Raw genomic sequence first — 15743 nt, forward strand, 5'->3', positions numbered from 1 at the left:
CATCAGTCCTCCAGTTGTGCTGTCTGTCTGAGAAGATCTTCAGTCGCAGCAACAGGAAAGGGTTCTGCACCCAAATCTGTGAACCCTCCACCTTCGTGCATGGAGATTAAGCATCGACAGTTGACCGCAGTCAATCTTCTCCCCAATTCTGAACTATTATTCTAGCAGCCAGGCGTCCCTCCATCAAGTTGGTATACACCTGTTATTTTGACTAATTTGTGTCATGGTGTAGTATCCACATTGTTCACCCCTTCTCTGTACCTTCATGTCAAAGGTTCACTTGTTCTCATTGTCTTTAGCCAAGCAGGACTATACTCTGGGCACGGTTATGGGTACATTTGTGCCATCTTGGCATTCTGAATGATGACCAACCTTCACTCTTGAAGTCACCTGTTGTGGCTAGGTATTGGGATGTGGGGTATATTGGGGGATGATCTCCTCGAGCCTCCTTCAGTCCTTGCTTGCTTCATTGCTGCTGAAGCATTCGGCGGCAAGTCACTTTATATCGAGGCTGTATGCCTTCACGCAGGAAACACGTAGATCAGAGGTGTCCAGGGCTCGACTGGCATGGCAAAGGGAACTGGGAACCATCATAGAGGATCAGCAATGGGTATATTGCTGCTCAGTGTCTAAAACCATGTCCCTCAATGGACAGCATAGGCTCATACATTTTAAATACCTCAACCAGGTTTATTACACCCGTCCCGATTGCACAGTTACGGCCTCCGAGACAATGCAAAGTGCTCGAGATGCTCGGAGTCAAAAGCCGGGTTTATACATATGGCATGGGCCTTTCCGGGCATGCAACTTTTTTGGCTGGTGGTCTTCGGGGAGTTGGGTGCCATTACTGGTGTATCATTGAAGCTGGACCCTCTGCTAGTGCTGCTTGGCCATGACAAGCGACTGCAGCCAGTGACCAGACGATTAATAGCTGTGGGGCTTTTCTTGGCAAAGAGACGAGTGGCTAGGAGCTGGGACAGAGGCCCTTTACCAACGCTGGGGGAATGTAATAGATATGACGTACTGTAGTCTGCAGTCAGAGGCATATGGTGAACATCTTCCCAGTTGCAGTTACCCACAGGATATCTGGGGCCCATTCCAGACCTACTTGGTGCAACCGGGGTGGGAGGGTGAAACAGGAGGTGCACTGCTTGATCATGAGTAGGAGGCTCTGAAGAGAAAGGCTCCTTATCTGGGAATGGACGTCTTGCCACACCCTCATTGCTAGCGAGGGTATTGGTGAGGGGGAGACGAGGGCTTGTGTCTGCAATATGTAAAATTGTTATTAATTGCCTGCCAGTATATCATAGCTGATGACGGACTGTTCTGCATTGCCCGGATGGAGCGCAGATGAAGGACAACAACAGTGACTTTAGATGAACTACTCATTTGAAGCTGTGTCAGGGGCAGCCCCCTGACATGGATGGGGGCTGGTTGCGATGGAGGGCTGGAAGTGGGGATATTGCCATTGTATACTATTCATTAATGTCTGAATGTTGATGCGATATATGTTACTGTTATTATACATTACAAAACTTAAGGGAAAAAAAAAATCATCCCAATCACTTAAGCACTGAATCTAGCTACCCCTCCTTGGGGTGAATTTGTCAAACCAACAATCGTACTTTAATACATTATGTTCTACTATAATACATTTCTTCCATCTCTTAAGTGAAATGTCTGCTTCAGTGAGGCACATGGTAGAACTAGGAGGCTTGTGGAGCAGGCTTTCGGGATCCTTCAAGCAAGATTTTGTTGTCTAGGTATGTCTGGTGGGGTCTTCCTCTACTCAGTTGATAAGATGTACCATATAACAATCTTATGTTCTATGCTGCAGAACATTGCTCTGCGCCAGAACATTCCTTTCATCCCGGATGAATACTACAATGAAGAGGTCCTGGGTGATCTTGATGAATTGCAAAATGAAGATGACAGTGCTGAGGAAGAAGAGATTGATCTGAGACAAGACAAGATGTCAGAGACATCATCTTAAGGGTAAGTAATTGTAAAAGTAAATGTATAAAGAATTTCTTACGATTTAAATACAGGTACAAGTCAATTGTTGGTAATCATCAAGTAAGAAGTTTGGCTATACGTACACAGAAGGTGGTTATACATGGCAATGTCTTTCAGTGCGTTTCTTGCATGGAAGAATGGCACACCTTGTATATGAAATATTTATTTTTGATAAATGTTAGATGAGAAGGTGCCCATTGAAAACACTAACATTGATGTTCTGTATTTTTGAAATGATATTAATGTGTGTTTAATCAAATGTATGTCATAGGTCACATCACTCTGTCATCTTCACTAGCACAAATGAATCAGTGGTGAATGTTGTGGTACTTTGTATTGTTTTATGCATTAAACATGTAGTGACTGCTGGAACCATTGCAATGTGTGTTATCATAAATGGCTACTATTGGTGTTTGTGTTGTACATTTGTCATAGCATTATTAACAATGTGTTTTAAAACATAATAAACACCAGATTTTGTGTTTGTTGTATTTAATAACCTGCGTCAGCTCAATTATATCAACGCTTTGTAGTTATCTATTGTGAGCTAAATACTGAAAAGGGAAGGAAATAAAAACTAAGGGACAAATATATGAGCCCCTAGCACCACCTTAGCAGCGCCGTAGCGTCATTTTTTTTATGCTAAGGCGGTGTTTAAAGTGTCATTTTTCCTGCGCCATGTATACAAAGTGGCGGAATGCATGCATTGCGCCACTTTGCAAACCCTTGCACCACATTATGCCTGCACCAGGCATAATGTATGCTAGGGGGCCGTTCCCCCGTTAGGGGGGGCTGAAAAAATGGCGCAAGGAAATCTAAAAGATTTCTTTGCGCCATTTTATTCAGCACTTTTAACGCCTGCTCAGAGCAGGTGTTAAAAGGGAGCATACCATTATTTATAATGGGGCCCTGTGTACTCTGCAGGAGTAGTGCCAACGTTTTGGTGCTACTCCTGCAGAGTACATCAATAGCTTTAAACAATTATGCTATTGCCTCCTACCCTGCGCCATGATACGCCATGTTTTAAATACAGTGCACACATGGTAGGGGGGCGCTAAGGAATGCAAGGAAAGTGGCCCTGCACTGAGTGTAGCACCACTTACCTTAAATCTTCCCCTAAAGATGTAAATAATTAACTAACGCTGTATGTGTAATTTCTTTATCATATTGAACACAATTGATTATGTGCTTTCACAAGTTAATACCAACCCAGAAACTAAAAGTAAAATAATGTGAAAACAAATATTGTCAAATAGATTTTATTTCCACAAAAACATATTTTTAACTGAGACGTGGGAACAGTTTTGTTTTTTTCCAAATAGCAAATTATAAATAAATGAAAAGGTAAATTAAAGACACAAAATGGAAAATTATGATAGTTGAGATTTATCAAGGTTAAGCCATGATTATTTGAAGTCCATGTCCAAAAATAAATGTTTTAAAAACAAGATAGATCTGTGCAAAAATTGCCCCAAATGTGAATAGTAGTGCCTCACGGGAGGAAACTAGGACATGTGCCTGTTTGTGGTAGTCTTGGTGGGATTCACTCCCACTGTTCCAGCAGAAGGACGCCTCCTGAGGTGGAGTTGTGGCTCCGCAGTTGCAGAGTCCTGTGTGATGACAAGTGACTCCTGAAGTTGCAGGGCCTCCTGTGAGGAGCCTGATGGAATGTTGTCAGATGTTGAAGGTCCACTGAATGGGTGGATGACTGATGAATTGCCCTGCATCTGTCCTTCAATCCATTCTGCACCACTTGAGACAGGGAACACATGACTGATATCTGCCTCTCCAATTGTTTTTTTAAATATTTCTCATGAGCTAGTTTGATTTCTCTGAGGAGCACTGTGATGTGGCCCATCTAGTCTTTATGCCGGGAGCATGCTTATATGATGTTCTGACACATAGGCAGAGACTTACAAGGCCCTAGTGCCTCCTTGCGCCACACTAACGTAACTGTTTTTACGCTAATGTGGCTCAAGGAGGCAGTTTTCTCCATGCCATATTTACAAAGTGATTTGGTGCAATGCATGCATTGCATCACCTTGCGACCCCTTGCGCCACATTATGCCTGCTTCAGGCATAATATATGCAAGGAGGTGTTCCAGCGTTAGGAGGCCCGCAAAAACGGCGTGGTGAAATCTACAAGAAAAAATGACGCCAAAAATGGTGCAGTGAAATCTTGTACACAAAAGCCAGCTTGGACTGTTTACCACGAAGGGAAGCTGGACACATATTATATGCAACTGACAATTGTTCATAAGGACTAAAACAGTGGCTCTTAACCTTTTGACTTCTGTGGACCTCCACTTTATCATTACTGGAACCCGGCACCCCACTGAATCATTGGAATCCAGGGACTATTCACTGAGTCATTACTGGAAGCCGGGACCCCATCCTAAACACTGTTGATGATTTGAACTGCAAAACAATATTCAAAAAAATACAGCATACAAGCATTCCATCAAACACATACACAAATGGTAACACATTTTATTTAATTTTCAACAAATATAAATAAAAAGTAAAAAATGTATATGAAGGTTGGAGCTTTTCTAAATTCAAATGAAGCCACACATATGCCATACTATATTCTGTTTGATGAACTTGCACTGCTCACACAAATCAATCTGAGGATAGTAATTTAATTCTGAGCCTCCAATTTCAAATTCCTTGACATTTACAGTACTTTTTTACATTTTCAATTGTACATTTAGCCACTTTATTTATTTACACTTTAATATTCAGTTAATAATATGCAATTTTACAGACTCCCTGAGAAGGCTTTGTGTACTCCCATGGGTCCCTGAACCACAGGTTGGGAGCCACGACAAAAACATATTGATGTCCTCATAGAACCCTTCTTGTGGTAATAAAGACACCACAGAGTGTGTCATCAATCACAGTTGAAGCAGTATTCACTAAGACTGGTGCCACAGCTGGTGCTGATCTGGTTGTGACCAAGTGCCTTCATTTAGGGGGTTCAAGGAAAGTCGCAAGTCGGAGAACCAGCCTAAGTCTGGGATAGATAAGAGGGGGCTGGGATGTGATACCTTTTCTGTCTGACACCTGTGTCTAAACACTCTTTCAAGTCTTTTGCGTTGTCACAGGACTTCTTGGAGGAGGACTCATGTCTTCCTTGTGGGGGAACAGTTAGTCCGCTTGGTGGGCTAACATCACTTTTTTAGAATTTGTATAACCCAGGCAAGACTTTTCACATGAATTGCCATTTTGTCAGAACCCCTTGTACTAACCTGTTGCAGCTTTTGCTTGGTTTCTTGCAGGAATTATGTGGACACCAGATCCCACTCCCATTTACTGCCTCTACTTGATGTGAACACAACGGTGTAAGCACACGGACTGGGAAAAGGGGAATGGGAAGAGAGAGAAACATGTTGAAGTCACATTCTGGTTGCTTGAGGGTCACTCTGTTTGGTTTTGACTGGACATGTTTGTCTCGGCTGGGAGTGATGTCCACCCGTTGAAATCTGTACTGTCAGCTGGGGCATAAACGCGGATTTGCATGGACGGATATGCAAGGATTTATACATATATTACATACACTCAAGGTAGATGAGTCACAAACTACAATATACTGATTAGATATCCTCCACATTCGCTTTTGATTTTACTGGGAGGAGGCACACTACTATTTGGATTGTGCAATGAGTGAAAACTGAATTTCTGATCCACAGATTGAAGCTGACACTGTTTACACAGGGGTGTTCCTGCAACTATCTTTTCCTACTGCTGTTGCACTAACCACAGGCAATACCTGTTTTCTTCACAAAAAGAGTCCTGCAGACAGCTGTTCTTTTGTACAGGTCGACTCATTTTTATTATTTATGCATAGTCTAGTAATAGATATTCCATCTATTCAGACACATTTTAGTGCTCACCTAAGTCAGTAAGGCTTACAATTCAATGTGTAGTAGTTATTGAAAGTCGTAATGGTCTGGAAGCGAGTGTGCTAAACATAGATAAATGACTCACAGCACTTGCACTTTATCATAACTTGAAGGCTTCAATGTTTATCTCTTCTGTTTGTAGGTTAGATGAAGCTGGACGCTTGCAGTTGGAGTTGCGCTTCAACCCAAGAGATTTGGGATTCCAGGAGAAAGAGGACTCAACAGGTGCGCAGAAGAAGACTAGAAGAGGGAGAGTTCCAGTGCTCGGCTCAGCAAAATAGAATCAAGCAAGTCTGAAGTTAGAACTGGGCAAGCCTGAAACCTGGCTCAGCTCGAGGGTCAGTTGGAACCTCGATCCCGTAACGAACTGAGCTTTCATGTTACTTCTGTCTGCCCAGGATGTGGCATTACCGCAAGAGCTGCAGACTGAGTAACCGGGGAACCAGGATCTAGTCTCGGCATCTGATCGAAATCTTTTGATACTGGGCAGATCACCCAATCTCCCCATGCCTATAAACAGTGCATGTGACCTTGTGTAATATGATTGGTCCTCATTTAAAGCACTCCAAACCTTCAGGTTGCGTGTGTGCTGTATTTCAAAAACTACCGAAAAATGCACTAAGACGTACGTTGAAGCCTAAACATAAGGGAAGACAAATAGATACCTATTTAGGGGATGATTTGTACGAAATGAAACCAGAAAACCTATTTAAATCGCCGCTTACTGCTTAAATTGTGTGATCTTAGGCAAATTTTTTCTTTCACCAAACTGTTTTTTCTTCCTTATCGTGCATGAAAACACTTTCAGATAGGTGAGTTCACAAAGTTATCACTTTTAATGAGTACTTCTACCTGCAGTGCTCCGATGTACCCTATCAATGTAAAAACTAACACGTTAAATAAATACTCTTTTTTTAATTTTGAAGAGACTTTATCCTATTTTATATGATGTTTGTTGTATGATTTACTTAGCAAATATTTTCACGATTTAGCTCGTGCACGGACTCTGAGATCTAAGATAGACTCTTGCTTGAGCTCTGCTCTCTTTCTTAATGTGTTGGCTCACTCACCTCTACTTAAGGTGGCTGTTAATCCCATAATAGAAGCTGCTCCCACGATAACAGTGGAAGCTCAAGCTCTCAAGGAATTCGGGGGCATATTTATACTCCGTTTGCGCCGAATTTGCGTCGTTTTTTTCGACGCAAATTTGACGCAAAACTAACTCCATATTTATACTTTGGCGTTAGACGCGTCTAGCGCCAAAGTTCATGGAGTTAGTGTCATTTTTTGGCGTGAACACCTTCCTTGCGCTAATGAGATGCAAGGTAGGCGTTCCCGTCTTAAAAAATGACTCCCAGGCATGTGCGTGGTATTTATACTCCCGGGCAAAAATGACGCCCGGGAGTGGGCGGGGCAAAAAAACCCGCATTTGCGCCTCTTTTTAACGCCTGGGTCAGGGCAGGCGTTAAGGGACCTGTGGGCTCAGAATGAGCCCAGAGGTGCCCTCCCCTGCCCCCAGGGACACCCCCTGCCACCCTTGCTCACCCCAGGAGGACACCCAAGGATGGAGGGACCCATCCCAGGGAAGAAAAGGTAAGTTGTGGTAAGTATTTTTTTTAAAAAAAAATTGTGGCATAGGGGGGCCTGATTTGTGCCCCCCTACATGCCACTATGCCCAATGACCATGCCCAGGGGACAGAAGTCCCCTGGGCATGGCCATTGGGCAAGGGGGCATGACTCCTGTCTTTGCTAAGACAGGAGTCATGTTAATGGCGTCTGGGCGGCAAAAAAAAATGGTGCAAATCGGGTTAAGACGATTTTTTTGCCTCAGCCTGACTTGCCCCATTTTTGGACGCCCAAACGCCATTTTTCCCTACGCCGGCGCTGCCTGGTGTACGTGTTTTTTTTTCACGCACACCAGGCAGCGCCGGTCGGCTAACGCCGGCTAACGCCATTCAATAAATACGGCGCCCGCATGGTGCTTCAGAATGGCGTTAGCCGGCGCTAATTTTTTTGGCGCAAAACTGCGTTAGCGCAGTTTTGCGTCAAAAAGTATAAATATGGCCCTCGGTCTCCTGGTGGACTATAGCAGGCTCCACTCCAAAACTGCAGATTGGGACATAATCTTTTGTTGGATCCTTCATTGAATACGCTGTAAGGTACGGCCCTTAATTTTTGTTGGCAGCGTCAGGGGCACTTGATCTTGGATAGGAGTGCATGGCTGGGCTCCCATGAGATCGAGACTATGAAGGGCATAAGAAAACCTTAGAAGTTTATAGAAACACGTTAGCAGCATTTTACATGTATAGGAATGGTCAATCACCTGTGCCCTTCAATTGATGTCATTGGGTCTAACATTAATAAACTCCAATATGTCAGACTGTATTTAGTGGGAACATTTTCAAGTCTGATTGCAAAAATAGTAGTGAAATATGTTAGTGCCTTGTATGGGCAGAGCAGTATTTCTGTACAAAGAATATACATCTTCAGCACAGGTGAGGTTGGGTTGAAGGTCTATTTACCCATCATTTTAGTAGTTCAAATTGTTCTTACAAAGGGGGTGAAAGTTTCCAAGACGAGAATTGTTAAGATTTTCTTTTTCATTTCTTGAAGTATAAGTCTGAAAAGCCTTCTGAGCTTGTGGCCGTTCTATGTGAGATAAAATAATCTATTGCAGCCACTATTTCCTCCAGCTAATGAGTTATTTCAAGAAGTATGCTGTACCCATATCCACATTAGTTATGTACATTTACCTTAGGTCTATTTCTAAATGATCTTTCATCTTTAACTATCAATAACCATTTATATATTTTCTGTGAGTTTATTGGTTTGGGTAGATAACACACATATTTTTCAGAATTTCTACACTTTACCAACAGTCTACCCTCTTGTTACATTCTCTAATAGTATAATTTTTTAGTTTTGTCAAGCTCTTACTCTACTCGTGTAGATAAAAGGAATTCTTACTGACATACTCCCGCAAGTATGCAACTTTCAGTTGCTTCATTAACAGGTCTTTTTTCATGTCATATTCTTAATACAGTGTTCTCTGAACGGCTCCGACTCGGAATGTCCTTTCAAAATAAGAACATTCTAGATAAAATACAATATATTCTTGAAACTTTCTTGTGACTTTTTTAAATGGAGTGTGTAAGAAATTGGGTTCTTCCTTGAGGAGGGATGTGAGCCTCATTCAGGCAACAAGCACGATCCTTGTAAGGGTGAACTTCACAAGTCACTAAATTAACCGTTGCTTAACCCTCTGGTAGCTTGGCACAAAAGCAATCAGGCGTACCTTAGAGGCACTGTGTTAAGTAGTTATGCAGCACATGAACAGTAATAAAGTGAAAAACGGCCAAGGAAAATCCCTCATAATGTAGAAAACTAGAGAAGCATTTAATAAAAACACCAAAACAAATCAAATCTAATCAGTAGAACTGGAGTTATGATTTTTTTAAATGTAAAGTGAAAAATAGTGCAAAGAAAAACAAAGCACCAACTTCGGGTGTCTGGTTGTACGAGGCAGGGGCAAAATCAAAAGTTAAGGTTGACTGCAATGGAGAGGGGATTGGCTACACAGAGTAGATTGGGTCTGGTCTTAGCTAACGTTCAGACTTAGAAGAAGTTCTAACAAGTTGCCTCAGAAGGTACAGTTCAGCAGGGCAAAGCTGTTGTGAAGATTTCTACATTCAGACTTTGTAACTTTATTAAAAGTCAGAATTCCCCAGTGGAACGAAGCTGCTGGTTGTAGCCGACAATGGCTGCACAATGCCAGGCACCTTCTCTGGAAGAGCCCTCTGAATAGGATTTGCAATAGTGAGAGGTACCATAAAGTCAAGCCGACCCGCAGGACATCTCGGGCAGATCCACAAGCTGGTAGGTCCCAGTCTCCTGTATGTTCTCAGGCTACTTTTTGGTGACTTTCTTTAAGACTAGGGTTATAGGGTTAGGTTGGTCGAGCACATTTAACACCACTTCCAAGGATCCAGAACTGGTTGGGGACCACTTGGGTGGTCAGGACTCACTTCAGACAGAGTCCAAGTGCCGGTTCAAGGTTGTTGGAGCTTTTTGTGTCCCTATAGCTCAGAACAAGAAGCCTTTCAAGTAGCTTTTGGAGTCATCCTGGTCATGGGTTCAAGCAATAAGGCAGGCCTCAAGCAGCAGGGCAGTCCTTGGAGGGTACAAGACAGGCTTTAAGCAGCAAGGCAGTCCTCTGAAGTGTGGAGCAGGCCTTCTGAGTGCCCTCCACATGGCAAGAAGTAAACTGAAGAGTTGGTCTGAGGATCTTATATTTATACCTGGTGGCAATCTTTGAAGTGGAAGAAACTTCTAGGCTATCCCCCACTGGTTTTGGAATGTTACCTCCTGCCCAGGCTCCAAGAAGTCAAGAGTGACAAAAGCCCTTTGAAATGTAGGTGGATCAGGGAACAGCTCTGTCCCTCCCTCTCTGGCAGAAAGGCCTATCCTACCACAATCTAGTCCCCGTTTGTCTCCCTGTCTGGGAGGAATACATAGTGGCGAGCTATCACTCTAATCGCAGTCATGTGACCCAGGACACAGGCACCAAATGGGTAGGACAAGAAAACATCAACTAAAAGTTGCATTTGAGAATTGTGACTTAAAGTCCGACTTTATCATTAAAGAAAATTACTAATTACAATTCATTTAGGACCAAACATGTTTTTCTACCTATTCCCAATCAAACGTTTGCATTTAGTAAATGTAATAAGGTACCTAAATTTTATCCTATGAGGGATGACGATCTTATAGTAGTGAAAAACAAATTGAGGAGTTTTTCAGTACCAGGACATGTAACACTTAAAAGTACATGTCCAACTTTTTAAATACACTGCACCTTGCTCAATGGGCTACTTAAAGCCTACCTTACCTTTGACATATGTCAAATTGGCAGTTTAAAACTGCCCACAGACTGCAGTATTGGGCCTGAGACATATTTTAAAGGGCTGAACAAATGGGTGGCACAAGAAGTGCTGCATGCCTGCTGGTAGCATTTAATTTACAGACTCTGGGTACATCTAATACCACTTTAATAGCTACTAAGTAAATTGAATGTGCCATTTGGGTTTAAGTCGATGTTATTATGTTTAAGGGAGAGAGTACAAGCAGTTTAGCACTGGTTAGAAGTAGTAAAAAGCACAGAGTCCTAAAAGCCAACAAACACGGGCTCAGAAAACAGGAGGGGTGAAGGCAAAATGTTTATGGGTGACCCTGCATAAAGGGCCAAGTCCAACAGAATGTTAAGTATGATGATGCAGCCATCAGTGATTTGGGAGGTGTGTAGCTAAAAGAAATGTTTAATTTTGACTCCATCTAGTAAAGGATTCTAAGTTGCATTGAAACTTTCTTCTATGAAAGCTACACATCTTATACATTGAGAAAGAAATGTGAAGGCATCTGAGAGGAACCAAGACCTCCTGTATAATACAAATCTTAAAACAAGAATTGGCAAATCCAATAGGTCTAGCGTTTTGCCAATTCTTGTTTTATGTTTTTTGCAAAACATTATTGTTTTGGAAGCTGCCGGGCCCTCTTCAGTCTAAAAAAAAATGACATCCTCTAAATGCAAAAATGTTGTTTCAGAGTCAAAAAGCAAATATTGCCATAGAACTGCCTGGCATTGAAGGGAATACTTTTTTGCATGGATGTTGTGCGTGGATGTGCTTCTTGTCAAAGAGCAGCAAGCGGTATCTCATTGAGAATTCAGCCAATAGCTGAAGTAGGCTGACACATTGAGCCTTGATACATGCTGGAGTGGGTGGAAGACAAATGTGAATGACATAACCACAGACTAACGATTGAAGTCTGGCTGAAGACCCCTATAAGCAACTATGGTATGCATAAAATTTTAGTAAAATCAAAAGGTTTTGGCAGACATTAAAAAGCCAGTCGGCCTGGCATTGGCTACCAGCCTCTTGTTTTTGCGAAGGAGGGTAAGAAAAAAGAGAGGAAGGCAAGAAAGAAAAAAGAAAGAATATCAAAAAGAAAGAGGAATGCAAGACAGAAAAAGAAAGACTGAAAGAAAGAAGAAAAAGAAAATAAAAAACAACAAAGAAAAGAAAGAGGGAGACGAGAAAATAAAAGGAGTACAAGGAAAGAAGGAAGGAGAAAGAACTAAAGGGGAAGGCAAGAAAGAAAGAGAAAGGAAAGAAGGAAAGGAAAGCTGGAGAGAAAGAAAGAAGCAAAAAAGAAAGAGGTAAGTTTGAAGGAAAAAAAGAAAGAAAGAAAAAAGGATAGACAGGCAGACAGTGTTGAAAAGATAAAGCATCCTAATGAGGTTATATTCAGAACTCATGAAAGCTGCAGGTATATGGTGAAGAAAGCAGCAGTCAGATAAACAGAGGCCCCTTCAACAGGAACTTAGAACAGCTTTGGCAGGAGGCAGGAACTGAAAAGGGTGGATTTGTGTCCTGTGCTCACATCTGATAGAAAGTGTTCTGCTATCGCATCAGGCTCTATAAATAAAGGCAATACTAAAGTGATAAAGTGAAAACAAAAACACTGGCACTGAAGAGAACTAGTTTGTGTGCAGATGTGTTCCTTGTGAAAGGGCTAGAGGCAACCACTCAAAGTGAAGTTAGCCAGTGGCTGAAGTAGGCTGACGTATTGCTCCATGCTGTATGCCGTAGTGCTCACAAACAAAATGTGAATAACACAACAATAGATCAGTTGATGAAGTGAGGTGACTGAAAGCCCATTTAAGTAAGTATATTATGGGTATACTTTTAGTAGAGTGAAAAAGTCTTGGCTAACGCCAGACCTAAAAATGGAAAAACAACAAGGCGATGGATGGAATGGTTGGATTAATCTCAGCCTCTGGCATTCGCTCAGGGCCGCATCCCAATCCATTGGTTTTTTTTGCCCACCACTGCCACCTCAGTTTGGACCCAGCCATATGCAAATCAGTCTTGATCTGCTCCTTATGGGAACAGTCCAGCCCGAACTGCGTGAACTGACAAGTCTCGAGAAAGCCCACCCCTTGCCTTCACCTCAAGGAACATACATGTGAGTGTTTTTTTCTATACTCCACGCTATGCATTTGCAGAATTCCAGAGGGAGTCTATTAGGCCCCGAGGTCTTCCCACTGTGCAGTTATCTGATCGCCTCCTTGCCTCCCCAAACTCCCTATCCTGTTGTCAGCATCATCAGTAGACAGCATGAGCGTGGATATGTCATAAACAAAACCCTCCAGGTCTTCACTGGGGCCAGTGGTTCTGGATCTAGAAAGCTATTCGAAATGCATCACAAAACTGTATGTTTTCTCTGTGGCTACTTTTACTATCAGCTCATGTTCATTCCTGATTCCCGTGACCCACATTTAACTTTCTGAAAATTAGTCCTTGATTTAACTTTGTTGTTGCTGTTGCCCCTCGGTCATGCTACATGTGCTGCGCATCCTCTTGCTGCTGTGCTCGCCCACGCTGTGTGAGTACACAGCCAAAGCCGAACACAAGTGCATACCAGGGAAGCTGAATATTGAAGCCGAGCCAAGGGTTGAAAGCCCAGAGAGGCAAAATAATGGAGAGCAGAGAGAGACTGTGGGGCCTAGTGTAGCCGACAGCTGGCAGAGCGCTGTTTTGTAGTGTGGGCACGTTCTGTTTGATTTCAACCACTAGAAGAGACTAACGTGAGGTAGAACTGTCGCTCTCCTGAGCGCACACATGGCCTGTTCGGTACAAAAGCCAGTTCTGAGGGCTGTGGTTCAGTTTTCTGGGTCGGTGACGGCCTCCTGGCCCTGTTTTTAACCTCCTGAGGAAACGGGGAGATTGGACGTGCGGTAGAGCTGGGTTTGTTAGATGCCCAATTGCCCCCGTGCCCAGTGCCCCCAGAGTAAACACCACTTTGTAAAGCTAACTTAGTAGTGCAATTGGGACAGTAGCATGGACTTGTGTTCTTCAGTTTGGACCCTGTAGTCCGGCGGTTGCATGTTGAGTCCTGTGCGTGTGTTGGGGAGCAGGTCTCATGTATCGGTGCCCTGGTCGCCCATCCATGAAGTAAATAGTCGTAGGCTTGTACTGTGCTGACCGACCACAAGATTGCAACTCCGGTCCTCTTTATTCACATTCCCCGCACATGTGATTCCCTCAGCCATTTGTAAGCAATATCGAGGGGTTTCACAAGCAACCACCCCTCCCACGGGTCACTTGGGATCATTCACAACCCAACATAACATTCCTCCTTAACCCCAACGAAACCAAACACAAAACAAAACAAAACAATACAAACTCGGACAGAAGACAAAAACACATACATTTAAACAAATAACATTAGACAAAATGGAAGATGACCAACTGGCCCTTCTCCAGCACCTTGATTGGACCCCACCTCAGTTCTGCACAAAGTCTTTCAGCATTGTGGAGCCAGCTGGATTGGGCCTAAGATTGTACCTCGTCACTCCCTTACATCGAACCACAGGGTTATTCTTAGATCGTTCATCTCTTTGCTCCAAGACCCCAGCGTCTGAGCCATCATCTGAGTTGACTCTACTATTATCTACAAGGGGTTGAGGCGATTCCAGAAATTTCCTTTGCATATCGGTGGTCTCATGGATGATCTGGGAGAGTTCGTTGTCGCCTGGTCCAGGATGCTATCACCACATTCTAGTTCTTCAATGTGAGAGGACAGTAGATCATCATCTGCACTGAGGCCTGGTCGCTTATAGCATTTGAAAAACATAATTTTTCTGGTGACAGTCTCGCCACCTTTTTTGGCCATGACCATGGTCCCACGAATATCACTGACTCTCCAGGGATTGATTTCAAAAGGCAAACAAAACTTGCCCCATGGATACCAATCTCGGATGTGTATCAGATCTGTAACTTGCAAATGTCTCTGCCAGTCTCTCCTTTTGGCTGACATCTTGCATTCTGTGTCTTACGTTGGCGCAAAGCATCTGCAATCTTGTCCCTAACCGTTGATGGTCCTTTAACATGAGAAATGGTGTCACCTCCCATCAGGTTCATGCATAGAGCGCTAGATGTCTATGTTCATGTAGGAATGTGTACAGGGCACACTCCACATTTTGGTTATTAGCAAGTGCAATCTGCAAGACTTTCTTCAAAGTTTGCATAAATCTTTCAGCCTCCCCGTTCACATGCGACCATCTGAGAGTAATCTTCAGGTGGTGAATGCCTCTGGATTTCAAAAAGCAAATTCCTGACTGGAAAATGGGGGTCCATGGGCTGTGTGAGCTCACTCAGTAGCCTATGTGTAGCCAAGATCTTCTCCATGCAAGATATGGTCTGGCTGGAGGCCAGGAATACAAGAATTTTAATCTCCGGATATGTCAAAAAAGCGGTGGTGAACACCAACAAGTGCCGGGCCCCAGGCAAGCTACCAAAGCAGAGCTGGCTTGATGCCAGGGAAGTGGCATGGGGGTTCCTGAGAGGATAGATGCCGGCAGTTTGGCTAGACCAGTGGCCTGACACAACGGGCATTGCCGTACTGTTCATTCCACCTTCTTGTCAAGGCCAGGGAACCACAACTTACATCTGAGTCTTGCTTTTGTTTCAACCACTCCGTGGTGAGTGGTGTGAGCTAAATCCACCTTTTATAGTCTTCCGGGTATCACTAGTCTGGGGCCTCTCAGGAGACAACCTTCCGAAGACATAGCCAGTTCATGATGAATGTGGTGTAACGACAGCAGGGTCTGTCCCACCGCATAGGTGGGACAAATTCTGAGTCAGCAGGTTCCAGCTTCCTGACACCATAGCTCATATAGCCACCTGGAGGCACTCGTCCACTTTGGTGGCTTCCACCATCTCCTGAAGTGAAATGGGCAATGGCCTGCACTTCTCAACCACC

Source organism: Pleurodeles waltl, chromosome 1_2 (assembly GCF_031143425.1).
Source record: "Pleurodeles waltl isolate 20211129_DDA chromosome 1_2, aPleWal1.hap1.20221129, whole genome shotgun sequence".
NCBI lineage: Eukaryota > Metazoa > Chordata > Amphibia > Caudata > Salamandridae > Pleurodeles > Pleurodeles waltl.